This window comes from Salvelinus sp. IW2-2015, linkage group LG5 (genome assembly GCF_002910315.2).
Source record: "Salvelinus sp. IW2-2015 linkage group LG5, ASM291031v2, whole genome shotgun sequence".
NCBI classification, from domain to species: Eukaryota; Metazoa; Chordata; class Actinopteri; order Salmoniformes; family Salmonidae; genus Salvelinus; species Salvelinus sp. IW2-2015.
Window position 1 is genome coordinate 16,522,472 of NC_036844.1, and position 16,085 is coordinate 16,538,556.

At 42.4% G+C, this 16,085-nt stretch overlaps 1 protein-coding gene across 1 annotated transcript in view; it reads right to left on the bottom strand.

Moving 5' to 3' along the window:
* Positions 1–16,085, bottom strand: part of LOC111964510 (transmembrane protein 132C-like) — a 213,652-nt gene that overhangs the window by 27,987 nt on the left and 169,580 nt on the right. The gene's annotated exons all lie outside the window — the stretch shown is intronic.

A 16,085-nucleotide genomic window follows, 5' to 3' on the forward strand; every position in this document is an offset into this window, starting at 1 on the left:
GCAAAACAGATATTATTTTATGCTCTCCGTGTGGATATATTGGATATATCAGATCTCTTCCCTCTCATTTCTCTCTCTCTCTTCTTGCCCAGTCCCCTCTAGGCTCTCCCTGATGATTTCCTCTTACGCAGATCGCTAGTCTTTTAACCCGCTCTCTAGTCTTTCAAGGCTCTCTAAGTTCTTTAATGGGAAAAGTAAAATAGTTTGGCTCAACCTCCTCTAGGAATTCAACCAATGTATTAATTAAGATAAATATTGTTAGCCTCCAGAAGCTCTCCTCCCCATGAAAATACTAAAAAGATATATGTGTTTTGCTTTGATTGCAAAATTATTGCTAGGTGAGTCAGATGACCAGCCAGGCCGTCTGTGCAAACACAGTGATATGAAATAGTCTGACTTAATCAGTGTTTAATTGCACGTATGAGCGCAATTGACAGCAGCATAATCAGCCTTGATCGTAGTAGAATATTTGTTATTTGGTTAGGATGTTGAAGCTGTGTGTATTATTGCAGTGAATAGGAAGTACAGAAAGTGTCTGTCGCATGACATGTTTCTGCTTTGTCTGGTTATTAAGTATTCGTTTAAGGAAGTAGGCTAAAGGGCAACGAGTGTTGAGTTTCATCCTCTCCTCTACAAGGCCTAGTCTATCTCTGTGAAAATTAGGGGGTAAGAAGATGTGGAACTCAAGACACCCCAGCGTTCAAGTTATGTTTAGGGACATACAGCTGAAATCTATACCAAACCCAAAGAAGTAAACTCTTACTAAATGTGCTTATCACAAACACACCAGCACACAAGCACACCACACACAACTATTCCTCGAACAGCACACACCACACACACACACACACACACACACACACACACACACCTCCCTGCCCATGAAAGTTCTGGGCTCAGGCCGGGCCAAGACAATACCAAAAAGAGGAACAGACTCAGTTAATGCCGAGCAATAGAGAACGATTGTCTATCTTAGACATACAAGGAGACGACTCCTCCTAGTAGGAAGCTATAAATATGTGTTTGTGTGACTTGTATGTTGTGTTATGCAGCTGCAACATCCTGTTTGGTGTAATAAATCTAGTTTGAGCTTTCCTTGGAGTCCGTCTGGATGTGTACCCGAACTTAGAACCTAACAACAGTGCTGACAGTCTAACAAGGAGTTAGCCACACTGTTTCATTTACTGTCAAAAATATCAATTTAACAAGACCTGGGAAATGGCTCCGATTAAAATGGGTGGAGGAACCAACCTCCCTAGTAAATGAAAATCTGGGGAAGACAGTCATTTAAAAAAAAGGTTTAAGGGGTAGAACAGTTTAATATTGCAGATAGATTGTAGATTCCATCAATGTAATTGTCTGCATCATTTCCAATCCCCCATATATATTCTTTGTAAATATATATATTTATATATACAGTACCGATCAAAAGTTTGGATACACCTACTCATTCAAGGGTTTTTCTTTATTTTTACTATTTTCTTCATTGTAGAATAATAGTGAAGACATCAAAACTATGAAATCATGTAGTAACCAAAAAGTGTTAACCTCTCTTGGGAAGGGGGCAGTATTTTCACCACCGGATGAAAAACGTGCCAAAAGTAAACTGCTTGTTACACAGGCCCAGAAGCTAGGATATGCATATAATTGGTAGATTTGGATAGAGAACCCTCTAAAGTTTCCAAAACTGTTACAATAATGTCTGTGAGTATAACAGAACTGATATGGCAGGTGAAAACCTGAGAAAAATCCATCCAGGAAGTGGAATTATTTTCATGTGGCTGTTTTTCAACTCAATGCCTATAGAGAATCCAATGGGTTAGGAATCAGACTGCAGTTCCTATGGCTTCCACTAGATGTCAACAGTCTTTAGACATGGTTTCAGGCTTTTATTTTGAAAAACAACGAGTAAAAAGCCATTTTGGTCAGAGGACAGAGGAAGTATGCAGTCCTGATTTGAGCGCGCCGTTTGTTATTTTTCCTTTCTGTTGAAAACGGTATTGTCCGGTTGAAATATTATTGATTGTAAAGACAATAAACAACCTGAGGATTAATTATAAACATCGTTTGACATGTTTCGACGAACTTTACCGGTACTTTTAGTATGTATTCGTCTGCCTGTTGTGACCGCCTTGGAGCCATTGGATTACTGAACAAAATGCGCCAACAAAACTGAGTTTTTGGGACATAAAGAGGGACTTTATCGAACAAAACGAACATTTACGATGTAACTGGGAGTCTTGTGAGTGKAACCATATGAAGATCATCAAAGGTAAGTGATTAATTTTAGCGCTATTTTTGACTTTAGTGACTCCTCTACTTGGCTGGTAAATGTTTACACGGGGCGCTYTCCTCAGATAATCACATGGTATGCTTTCGCCGTAAAGCCTTTTTGAAATCTGACACAGCGGCTGGATTAACAAGAAGTTCATCTTTAAGCCGATGTATAACACTTGTATATTTTATGAATGCTTATATGTATTTCTGTATTTTGAATTTGGCGCTCTGCAATTTCACCGGATGTTGGCCAGGTGGGACACTAGCGTCCCACATACCCTAGAGAGGTTTTAAACAAATCAAAATATATTTGAGACTTGGAACCAAAAATCTCAAGGTTGGGCTCATTTAACCAAAGGACAGATTTCCACCGGTTTATTGTCCATTGCTCGTGTTTCTTGGCCCAAGCAAGTCTCTTCTTATTGGTGTCCTTTAGTAGTGGTTTCTTTGCAGCAATTCGACCATGAAGGCCTGATTCACGCAGTCTTCTCTGAACAGTTGATGTTGAGATGTGTCTGTTACTTGAACTATGTGAAGCATTTATTTGGGCTGCAATCTGAGATGCAGTTAATTGCCCATTTCTGAGGCTGGTAACTCTAATGAACTTATCCTCTGCAGCAGAGGTAATTTTGGCGGTCCACATGAGAGCCAGTTTCATCATAGCGCTTGATGGTTTTTGCAACTGCACTGAAAGAAACTTTCAAAATTCTTAAAATGTTCCATATTGACTGACCTTCATGTCTTAAAGTAATGATGGACTGTCATTTCTCTTTGCTTATTTGAGCTGTTCTTGCCATAATATGGACATGGTCATTTACAAATAGGGAAATCGTTTGTATACCTCACCTACCTTGTCAKAACACAACTGATTGGCTCAAATGCATTAAGAAGGAAAGAAATTCCACATGTTAACTTTTAACAAGGCACACCGGTTAATTGAATTGCATTCCAGGTGACTACCTCATAAAGCTGGTTGAGAGAATGCCAAGAGTGCACAAAGCTGTCATCAAGGCAATGGCTACTTTGAAGAATCTCAAATATAAAATATATTTTTATTTGTTTAACAATTTGTTGGTTACTAAATCCTTCCATATGTGTTATTTKATAGTTTTGATGTCTTCAGTATTATTCTACAATGTAGAAAATAGTAAAAAATAAAGAAAAACCCTTGAATGAGTAGGTGTGTCCAAACTTTTAACTGGTACTGGTACTGTATACATTCATATACAGTATATACATATATATGTATTATTTTCCGCTAACCCTATCACCCCTCCCCTAATTGGATTAAACTAATGAACAACAACACTTAGGCTTCTACTTAAACTAAATTCCAGCTTATACAAACTATATACACTACTGAATTGAAAATGTTTGAGTTACTTAGAAATGTCCTTGTTTTTGAAAGAAAATCMAATTTTTTGTTCATTAAAATAACATCAAATTGATCAGAAATACAGTGTAGACATTGTTAATGTTGTAAATTACTATTGTAGCTGGAAACAGCAGATTTTTTATGGAATATCTACATAGGTGTACAGAGGCCCATTATTAGCAACCATCACTCCTGTGTTCCAACGGCACGTTTTTTTAGCTAATCCAAGTTTATAATTTTAAAATACTAATTGATCATTAGAAAACCCTTTAGCAATTATGTTAGCACAGCTGAAAACTGTTGTTTTGATTAAAGAAGCAATAAAACTGGCCTTCTTTAGACTAGTTGAGTATCTGGAGCATTAGCATTTGTGGGTTCTATTACAGGCTCAAAATGGCCAGAAACATAGACCTTTCTTCTGAAACTCATCAGTTTATTCTTGTTCTGAGAAATGAAGGCTATTCTATGTGAGAAATTGCCAAGAAACTGAAGATATCGAACAACGCTGTGTACCACTCCCTTCACAGAACAGCGCAAACTGTCTCTAACCAGATTAGAAAGAGGAGTGGGAGGCCCCGGTGCACAACTGAGCGAGAGGACAAGTACATTAGAGTGTCTAGTTTGAGAAACAGACGCCTCACAAGTCCTCAACTGGCAGTTCATTAAATWGTACCCGCAAKACARCAGTCTTAARGTCAACAGTGAAGAGGCGACTCTGGGATGCTTGCCTTCTAGGCAGAGTTCCTCTGTCCAGTGTCTGTGTTCTTTTGCCCTTCTTAATCTTTTATTTTAATTGGCCAGTCAGAGATATGGCTTTTCTTTGCAACTCTGTCTAGAAGACCAGCATCCCGGAGTCGCCTCTTCACTGTTGACGTTAAGACTGGTGTGTTGCGGGTACAATTTAATGAAGCTGCCAGTAAAGAGTCAATGAAGAAGCAGTTCAGTAAGAAGAAGTAGTTAATCATAAAAAAATTGACCGCTCCTACGTATACACTGAGTCATCAACATCAGAACAGATTTACTGTGTGCCATGAAGGCTTTCTATACACTGACTAAACTATTCTGTTGCACTATTCCATTGCATCTATATCGCCTAATCATGTTTTCATACTCTTTGAACTGTGAAGATAACTGCAATAATGAATTAAGTCTCAAAAGCTAATCTGAGACCAGGTATAATTTACTGGATTGTAACAGCAATATTGTCAAATTAAATGTTATTTGTCACATGCTTGCTAAACAACAGGTGTAGACTAACAGTGAAATGCTTACTTACGGGCCCTTCTCAACAATGCAGAGAGAAAAAAAAAAGAAAGTAGAAAAATTTAAAAATAATTACACAAGTATCGAGTCGATGTATACGAGGCAATTGAGGTAGATATGGACATATAGGTAGAGATAAAGTGACTAGGCAACAGGATGATGGTGTTGGAGTCGTGTTTGGCCACGCAGTCATGGGTGAACAGGGAATACAGGAAGAGACTAAGTACACACCCCTGAGGGGCCCCAGTGTTAAGGATCAGCATGGCAGACATGTTGTTGCCTACCTGGTGGTAAGAGTAGGTCAGGAAGTCCGTCAGGAAGTCCAGGATCCAGTTGCAGAAGGCGGTGTTTAGTCCCAGAGTCCTTAGCTTTGTGATGAGCTTCGTGGGCATTATGGTGTTGAATGCTGAGCTGTAGTCAATGAACAGCATTCTCACATAGCTGTTCCTTTTGTCCAGGTGAGAAAGGGCAGTGTGTAGTGCGATTGAGATTGCATCATCTGTGGATCTGTTGGGGTGGTATGCGAATTGGAGTGGGTCTAGTGTGTCCGGGAGGATGCTGTTGATGTGAGCCATGACCAGCCTTTCAAAGCACTTCATGGCTACTGGCGTGAGTGCCACGGGACAGTAATCATTTAGGCAGGTTACCTTCGCTTCCTTTGGCACAGTGACTATGGTGGTCTGCTTGAAACATGTAGGTATTACAGACTCGGTCAGGAAGATGTTGAAAATGTCAGTGAAGACACTTGACAGTTGGTTTGCGCATTCTTTGAGTACACGTCCTGGTAATCCGTCTGGCCCAGTGGCTTTGTGAATGTTGACCTGTTTAAAGGTTTTGTTCACATCGGCTACTGAGAGCGTTATCACACAGTCATCCAGAACATCTGGTGCTCTCGTGCGTGCCTCAGTGTTGCTTGCCTCGAAGCGAGCATAAAAGGCATTTAGCTAATCTGGTAGGCTCGCGTCACTGGGCAGCTCGCGTCTGGGTTTCCCTTTGTAGTCTGTAATAATTTTCAAGCCCTGCCACATCCGACGAGCGTCAGAGCCGGTGTAGTAGGATTCAATCTTAATCCTGTATTGACGCTTTGCTTGTTTAATGGTTCATCTGAGGGCATAGCGGGATTTCTTATAAGCGTCCGGATTACTATCCCGCTCCTTGAAAGCGGCAGCTCTAGCCTTTCGCTCGATGCGGATGTTGCCTGTAATCCATGGCTTCTGGTTGGGATATGTACGTACAGTCACTATGGGGGCGACATCATCAATGCACTTATTGATGAAGCCGATGACTGAGGTGGTGTTTTCCTCAATGACATTGGATGAATCCCGGAACATATTCCAGTCTGTGCTAGCAAAACAGTCCTYTAGCATCCGCGTGCGTCATCTGAACACTTCCGTATTGAGCGAGTCACTGGTACTTACTGCTTTAGTTTTTGCTTGTAAGCAGGAATCAGCAAGACAGAATTATGGTCAGATATGCCAAATGYAGGGCGGGGGAGAGCTTTGTATGCATCTCTGTGTACTCAATGCCATCCTGGATTAAATAGGCTGAATGATCAATGGGTGAGTGAATTATCTTCGCCTTATGCCCTACAATTTGCAAACACCCCGACGAGAACATGTCAATAGCACCAGGAACTTGGTCTCTCTCTGCAATTACATTTGTACCACTCTCAAATGCAACTAGGCCTACACTTGATGGCATACTTCCAAAATCTTAAACTCTTGAATTACTTTTTTTCTGCTCGAAAGACCCAGCTCGTTTTATTGACAATGGTGCTTGCTGTGCCAAGTCCTCACGCATTGGGCAGCTGATATATATTGTTATGCTTTAATTGATTATCTCGGGATATGTGCAACCAAACCCTGGTCCGGTAGATACCATGCAATCTCTACCGACTCCCTATGATTTTAAAAACAGAGCAGGTTTTGGTCTCATGATTGTTAATCTCAGAAGTCTATTTCCAAAAATAGACATGATTAAAATGTGGGCCAATACAACAAATMCATACATAGTGGTTTTATCAGAAACTTGACTAAAGAAATCTGTGTCAAATAACTCTTTCTATTGATGGGTAAACTGTTTTTAGAACGGATCGGATGAGTAAAGGAGGAGGAGTTGCAATTTATGTTAAATCCAAGTTTAACACCTCTGAAATTCTCTCGATTACCAAAGCCAAACATTTTGAATTGCTTGCGGTTAAAGTGAATGTATATAAGGACTCCCACGTCATTGTAGTCGGCTACTGTAGACCGCCCTCGGCTTCGGGAGACACACTTAACTCTCTTTCTGATGTACTGCACAAGCTAAATGACTCTGAATTCATTATTTTATAAGATTTTAACTGGGACATGCTTACATCTGTATCAGACCCTTCTAAAGAACTGTGTGACTCTGAATCTCTCGCAATTTAATTAATGRGCTTACAAGACTGAATCCCAGAGCACCTAACAAATCAACGCCATTGGACTTTCTTCTAACAAATACACATCAACTGGGATATTCTGTAATGGTGTTAGTGATCACTGTGCAATTGCTTGTGTTAGAAATACACAAATGACCATAGCCAAACCCGTTATTTTTCAAATACATTTTAGACAGTTTGATGAGCAAGCGTTTTGACATGATCTGTACCATAATATTGACAGAGTAAGTCTGATTCCCGATGTTGACACTGCACGGGACTATTTTTATATGAAATATGATGTCCATTTGTGATAAGCATGCCCCTGTGAAGAAATTTAGAAACAGTGGAAGGGACAATCCCTGGTTTTCAGATAACTTGGCAGAATGAATAAGAAAGAGAAATGTCTCTTGGCCTCAAGCTAGACATGCAAATGCTCCTGTTGACTGGGCCCCCATCAGAGCGCTAAGAAACAAATGCACAGGACTGATCAGGAAGTCCAAATAGATTTCTATCTAAATGTCACAGAGAACCTAAACAACCCTACCAAGTTCTGGAAGCTAATCAAATCAGTGTCAGGTTCTAATGTATCCTCTGGCCTTCCTGACCATTTAATGATGGATTCTAATGAAGTGAAGGATAAAGCTGATATTGAAGGMTTTTTTAACAAGCACTTCATATTTGCTGGCTTAGTTTTTTGATAATGGTGGGGCCCAGGCCTCTAATTTAAGCTCTTTTACAGTAAACTATGACATAGCCACTCATGTGAACCTTTTTAACTTTGAGCCTGTTTCTTATACTGAGGTCTATAAAGCACTAAAGGCAATAGACACTAAAACGTCTGCAGTTCCAGACAACCTAGACCCCTACCTCTTAAAGATAGCAGCTGGTATTATTTCTGAACRTGTGGCTCACATTTTCAACTTGAGTCTCTTGACCAATTCCATACCCAGCATTTGGAAATCAGCTTATGTCCTCCCACTGCTAAAGGGTAGAGARCCCTCAGATGCTAATAATTATCATCCTATCTCCAAACTCCCTATCCTGGCCAAAGTCTATGAATCCCTAGTGAACACACAGTTAAAAAACTTCTTAATTGAAAAGAACATACTGAGCGGGGTTCAGTCTGGCTTTAGATCGGGGCACAGCACCACAACTGCAGCTATGGCAGTGGCAAATGACATCGTTAATGGACTTGATAAAAAGCAACATTGTGCTGCTCTGTTTGTTGATTTATCAAAGGCATTTGATTCAGTTGACAATGAATTGTTGCTAGCTAGACTCAGTAACATTGGCCTCAGTGAAGGGGCAGTAAATTGGTTTAGGAACAATTTTTCTGACAGAACACAATGTGTATATACTGACAATCACAAGTCTAGCTTTCTTGAGATTAATAGAGGTGTGCCCCAGGGTTCTATTTTAGCTACTGTGTTGTTCTCAATCTTTATTAATTATGTGGGAAATGGGATGCAACCATTAAAGTTGCATCTATATGCAGATGATACAGTCATAGATTGATGTGCTCCTCTCTGGTTCAGGCTGTTGAAGAGCTCCAGACTGCTTCTCAGTCACTGCAGGCCTCCCTTTATGGTCTCAAACTGGTCTTGAATGTACGAAAAACAAAATTCATGACCTTTACCAGGTCTCACACTCAGCCAGAGAAGGTTAGCATTGTCACATCTGGTGGCTTATCCATTGAAAAAGTGTCATCCTACAAATACATACTGTAGGTATATGGTTGGATGACAAGTTGTCCTTTAAAGTTCATATGGATAATCTTGTGGGGAAGCTTAAATTMAAATTGGGTTTTTATTTCCGTAATAAGGCTTGCTTATTACAACAGAAGCTTGTTCAGGCCACTTTTCTCTCTGTAATGTTTTATTTATATGTTTTATTTTATTGCAACAATAATAAGTGACTTGTTGTATATGCATGCAGCCTCCTCCATCTTCCAGAGTCTGGACTCTGTTTATCATGCATCCTTGCGCTTTATTACAAATTCCAAGTCACTCACCCACCATTGCACCTTGTACCAAATGGTAGGTTGGATCTCACTTTATATGCACAGAAAGATACATTTGTATGTGTTCATCTACAAAGCCCTTTTGGGTAAAAACCCTCTTTACCTCTGTAGCCTGGTCTCCATCACCACCAGCAGTTAACATACCTGGTCTGCTAGGTGGTTGCTACTTAAAGTCCCCAGGATATTTACAGTATTAGGCAAGACTGCCTTGTCATCTTGTGCACCAGAGGCATGGAATAGTCTACAATCCATTTATACATGTTAGTGCCACTGAATGAATGTTGTTGTATTGTATTGTCCTATGTTTTATTTCTGTAATGTATTGATTGTTGTTGCCTTCTTGGCCAGATCTCCCTTGAAAAAGAGACTCCGGGTCTCAATGAGCTTTTCCTGGTTAAATAAAGGTTAATTGAAATAAAGAAATAAGTGAATTTGTCCCAATACTTTTGGTRCCCTAAAATGGGACAGTCTGCAATTTAACCTCATAGTCATTGTATCATTTCAAATCCAAAGTGTTGGTGTACAGAGCCAAAACAACAACACAATTGTCAAAGTCCCAATACTTTTGGAGCTCACTGTATTTAAAAATCTGATGGTAGGAGCTGTTCAGGGTCCTGTTGGTTCCAGACTTGTATCGGTACCGTTTTCCATGTGGAAGCAGAGAGAGCAATCCATGACACTTCCTAGTATAAAGTTCCTGGATGGTAGGGAGTGCGGCCCCAGTGATGTTCTGGGCCATACATGCTACCCTCTGTAGCGCCTTGTTGTCAGTTGCCAAGCAGTTGCCATACCAAGCAGTGATGCAGCCAGTCAAGTTGCTTTCAATGGTGCAGCTGTAGAATTTTCTGAGGGCCCATGACACATTTTTTTCAGCCTCCTGAGGGGGAAGAGGCTTTGTCGTGCCCTATTYATGACAGTGTTGGTGTGTGTGGACCATGATAATTCCTTAGTGATGTGGACACCGACGAACTTGAACCTCTCGTCCTGCTCCATTACAGCCCCATCGATTTGGATGGGGGCATGCTCGGCCCTCCGTTTCCTGTGGTCCACGATCAGCTTCTTTGTCTTGCTGACATTGAGGGAGAGGTTGTTGTCCGGGCACCACACTGCCAGGTCTCTGACCTCGTCCCTGTAGGCTGTCTCATCATCGTCACTGATCAGGCCTACCATCGTCGTGTCATCGGTAAACTTAGTGATGGTGTCTGAGTCTTGCGCGGCCACACAGTCAAGGGTGAACAGGGAGTACAGGAGGGGACTAACCTTGCACTCCTGAGGGGCCCCTGTGTTGAGGGTCAGCATAGATGACCCTGTGTTGTTGCATAGGGCGGTGTTTAATCCCAGGGCCCTTTGCATAGTGATGAGCTTWGAGGGCACTGTGGTGTTGAACGCTGTAGTCAATGAACAGCATTTTCACGTAGGTGTTCCTTTTGTCCAAGTGGGAAAGGGCAGTGTGGAGTGCAATAGAGATGTTGTCATCTGTGGATCTGTTGGGGCAGTATGCGAGTTGGAGTGGGTCCAGGATGTCTGGGATGACGGTGTGGATGTGAGKCATGACCAGCCTTTCAAAGCATTTCATGTATACAGACGCGAGTGCAACAGGGCAATAGTCATTTAGTCAGGTTACCTTGGCATTCTAGGACACACACTGGGTCAGGGAGTGGTTGAAAATGTCAGTGAAGACACTTGCCAGCTGGTCACCGCATGCTCTGAGRACGCTTCCTGGTAATCCGTCTTGCCCTGTGGCCGCGGATGTCTTTCTAATATCGGCTACGGAGAGTGTGATCACACAGTCATCCGGAATAGCTGGTGCTCTCATGCATGGTTCAATGTTGCTAGCCTCAAAGTGAGCATAGAAGGTATTTAGTTAGTCTAGTAGGCTTGCGTCYGTGGATAGCTTGTGGTTTGGTTTCCCTTTGTATTCCTTCATTTGCAAGCCCTGCCACATCCGACGAGCATCAGAGCCAGTATAGTAAGATTTGATCGTGGTCCTGTATTGACGCTTTGTCTGTTTGATGGTTCGTCGAAGGGCGTAACGGGATTTCTCATAAGCGCGTATCGCCCCAAATAAATAACCATAATAAAAGCACTTCAAATAAAATGTTATTGGTCACATACACATATATTTAGCAGAAGTTATTGCGGGTGTAACGAAATGCTTGCGTTCCTAGCTCCAACAGTGCAGTAGTATCTAACAATTCACAACAAAACACACAAATCTAAAAGTAAAATAATGGAATTAATAAATACAGTATATAAATATCAGATCGAGCAATGTCAGTGTGATAATGACTAAAATACAGTAGAATAGAATACAGTATATACGGTACATATGAGATGAGTAAAGCAGTATGTAAACATTATTTAAACATTATTAAAGTGACTAGTGTTCCATTATTAAAGTGGCCAGTGATTCCAAGTCCATGTAGGTAGCAGCCTCTAAGGTGCAGGGTTGCGTAACCGGGTGGACGCCGGCTAATGATGGCTATTTAACAGTCTGATGGCCTGGAGATAGAAGTCTCTCTGTCCCAGCTTTGATGCACCTGTACTGACCTTGCCTTCTGGATGATAACGGGGTGAACAGGCCGTGGCTCGAGTGGTTAATGTCCTTGATGATCTGTTTGGCCTTCCTTTGACATCGGGTGCTGCAGGTGTCCTGGAGTGCAGGTAGTTTGCCCCTGGTGATGCATTGGGCAGACCTCACCACCCTCTGGAGAGCCCTGCGATTGCGGTCGGTGCAGTTGCCGTACCAGGCGGTGATACAGCCCGACAGGATGCTCTCAATTGAGCATCTGTAAACGTTTGTGAGGGTTTTAGGGGCCAAGCCAAATTTCTTCAGCCTCCTGAGGTTGAAGAGGTGCTGTTGCGCCTTCTTCACCACACTGTCTGTGTGGGTGGACCATTTCAGATCGTCATTGATGTGTACGCCAAGGAACTTTAAGCTTTCCACCTCCTCCACTACTGTTCTGTTGATGTTGATAGGTGCGTGCTCCCTCTGCTGTTTCCTGAAGTCTACGATCGGTGCCTTTTGTTGACGTCGAGTGAGAGGTTATTTTCCTGGCACCACTCTCCCAGGGCCCTCACCTCCTCCCTGTAGGCTGTCTCGTCATTGTCGGTAATCAGGCCTACTACTGTTGTGTCGTCTGCAAACTTAATGATTGAGTTGGAGGCGTGCGTGGCCACGCAGTCATGGGTGAACAGGGAGTACAGGAGGGGACTGAGCASGCACCCTTGTGGGGCCCCTGTGTTGAGGATCACCGAAGTGGAGGTGTTGTTTCCTACCTTCACCACCTTGGGGCGGCCGGTCAGGAAGTCCAGGACCCAGTTGCACAAGGCGGGGTTCAGATCCAGGGCCCTGAGCTTAATAATGAGCTCTTTAGGGTACTACGGTGTTGAGTTCTGAGCTACAGTCAATTAACAGCATTCTTACAAAGGTATTCCTCTTGTCCAGATGGGATAGGGCACTGTGCAGTGCGATGGCGATGGCATCGTCTGTGAATCAATTGGAGCGGTAAGAAAATTGAAGTTGGTCTAGGGTGTCAGGTGAGGTAGAGGTGATATGATCCTTAACTAGCCTCTCAAGGTACTTCATGATGAGTGCTACAAGGCGATAGTCATTTAGTTCAGTTACCTGTGCTTTCTTGGGTACAGGAACAGTGGTGGACATGTTGAAGCAAACGGAGACTGCAGACGTAGATAGGGAGAGATTGAATATGTCCATAAACACTCCAGCCAGCTGGTCTGCACATTCTCTGAAGATGCGGCTAGGGATGCCGTCTGAGCCGGCAGCCTTGAGAGGGTTAACATGTCGTACARGGAGAAGGAGAGCCCACAGTCCTTGGTAGTGGGCCGTGTTGGTAGCACTGTGCTAACCTCAAAGCGGGCGAAGAAGGTGTTTAGCTTGTCCGGAAGCAAGAAGTCAGTGTCCGTGTCTTGGCTGGATTTCCCTTTGTAGTACATGATTGTCTGTGGACCCTGCCACATACGTTTCGTGTCTGAGCCGTTGAATTGTGACTCCACTTTGTCTCTGTACTGACATTTTGCCTGTTTGATTGCCTTACGGAGAGAATAACTACACTGTTTGTATTCAGCCATATTCTCAGTCCCCTTGCCATGATTAAATGTGGTGGTTCGCGCTTTCAGTTTTGCCCGAATGCTGCCATCTATCCACAGTTTGTGGTTTGGGTAGGTTTAAATAGACACAGTGAGTAAAACAACTCCTATACACTTCCTGATGAACTCAGTCACGGTATCCGTATATTCGTCAACTGGACTACGCGGAACATATCCCAGGCTGCGTGAATAAAACAATCTTTAAGCATGGATTCCGATTGGTCAAACCAGCGTTAAATAGACCTTAGCACGGGTACTTCCTGTTTGAGTTTCTGCATATAGGAAGGGAGGAGCAAAATTGAGATTTGTCAAAGGGAGGATGGTGGATGGCCTTGTAGGCATTTAGAAAAGTTGAGTAGCAGTGATCCAATGTTTTTCCAGCGCGAGTGCGATAGTCAACGTTGGTAGAACTTCAGAAGCATTTTCCTCAAATTTACTTTGTTAAAATCCCCAGCTACAATAAATGCGGCCTCAGGATATGTGGTTTCCAATTTGCATAAAGTCTAGTGTAGTTCTTTGTGGGCCGTTGTGGTATCGGCTTGAGGGGGAATATACACTGCTGTGACTATAACCAAAGATAATTATCTTGGGAGGTAATATGGCTGCATTTGATTGTAAGGTATTCTGGGGTGGGGGGGATCAAAAGGACTTGAGTGTCTGTATGTTATCACAATCCCACCATGAGTAGTTAATCATGAAACATACACCCCCGCCTTTCTTCTTCCGGAGAGTTCTTTATTACTGCCTGCGCGGTGTACTGAGAACCCAGCTGGTGTATGGACGGGAACAGTATATCCCGAGAGAGCCATGTTACAATCCCTGATGTCTCTCTGGAAGCAGATCCTCACCCAGAGCTCATCTACTTTATTATCCAGAGAATGAACATTAGCGAGTAATATACTCGGAAGTGGTGGATGGTGTACACGCTTCCTGAGTCGGACTAGAAGTCCATTCAGAATACCTCTTCTCTGCCGACAGGGGTTTTGGAGCAGCCTCTGGAATAAGTTCAATTGCCCTGGGGGGTACGAACAAAGGATCCAATTCGGGAAAGTCAAATTCCTGGTCGTAATGGTAGTGAGTTACCACCTCTCTGATATCCAAAAGGCTAATAATGTAAGAAATAACACAAAAAAATGAAATACTGCAAGGCTGCTTAAGAGCTAGATGCAGAGCTGCCATATCTGTCGGCGCCATCTTAAAACCGTGCATGCRATGCAGTTGGCTCATGCACATTGTCTCCATGGTGATTTATATACAGTTGAAGTCGGAAGTTTACATACACTTAAGTTGGAGTCAATAAAACTTGTTTTCAACCACTCCACACATTTCTTGTTAACAAACTATAGTTTTGGCAAGTCGATTAGGACATCTACTTTGTTGCATGAACACAAGTCATTTTTCCAACAATTGTTTACAGACAGATTATTTCACTTATAATTCACTGTATCACAATTCCAGTGGGTCAGAAGTTTACATACACTAAGTTGACTGTGCCTTTAAACAGCTTGGACAATTGGACATAAATTATGTCATGGCTATAGAAGCTTATGATGGCTAATTGACATAATTTAAGTCAATTGGAGATTACCTGTGGATGTATTTCAAGGCCTACCTTCAAACTCAGTGCCTCTTTGCTTGACATCATGGGAAATCAAAAGAATCAGCCAAGATCTAAATAAAAAATTAAATCCACAGTCTGGTTCAACCTTGGGAGCAATTTCCAAATGCCTGAAGGTACCACGTTCATCTGTACAAAAATATTATGCAAGTATCAACACCACTGGACATGTGCGGTCATACCGCTCAGGAGGAAACGTGTTCTGTCTCCTAGAGATGAACGTACTTTGGTGCGAAAAGTGCAAATAAATCCCAGAACAGCAAAGGACCTTGTGAAGAAGCTGGAGGAAACAGGTACAAAAGTATCTATATCCACAGTTAAACAAGTTCTATATCGACATAACCTGAAAGGCCGCTCAGCAAGGAAGAAGCCACTGCTCCAAAACTGACATAAAAAGCCAGACTACGGTTTGCAACTGCACATGGGACAAAGTTGGTACTTTTTGGAAATGTCCTCTCTCTGACGAAACAAAAATAGAACTGTTGGCCATAATGACCATGGTTATGTTTGGAGAAGATGGGGGATGCTTGCAAGCCGAAGAACACCACCCCAACCGTGAAGCACGGGGGTGGCAGCATCATGTTGTGAGGTTGCTTTGCTGCAGGAGGGACTGGTGCACTTCACAAAATAGATGGCATCATGAGAAAGGACAATTATGTGGATATATTGAAGCAACATCTCAAGACATCAGTCAGGAAGTTAAAGCCTGTTCGCAAATGGGTCTTCCAAATGGACAATGACCCCAGCATACTTCCAAAATTGTGGCAAAATGGCATAAGGATAACAAAGTCAAGGAGTGGCCATCACAAAGCCCTGAACTCAATCCTATAGAAAATTTGTGGGCAGAACTGAAAAAGCTTTTGCGAGCAAGGAGGCCAACAAACCTGACTCAGTTACACCAAATCTGTCAGGAGGAATGGGCCACAATTCACCCAACTTATTGTGGGAAGCTTGTGGAAGGCTACCCGAAACATTTGACCCAAGTTAAACAATTTAAAGGCAATGCTACCAAATACTA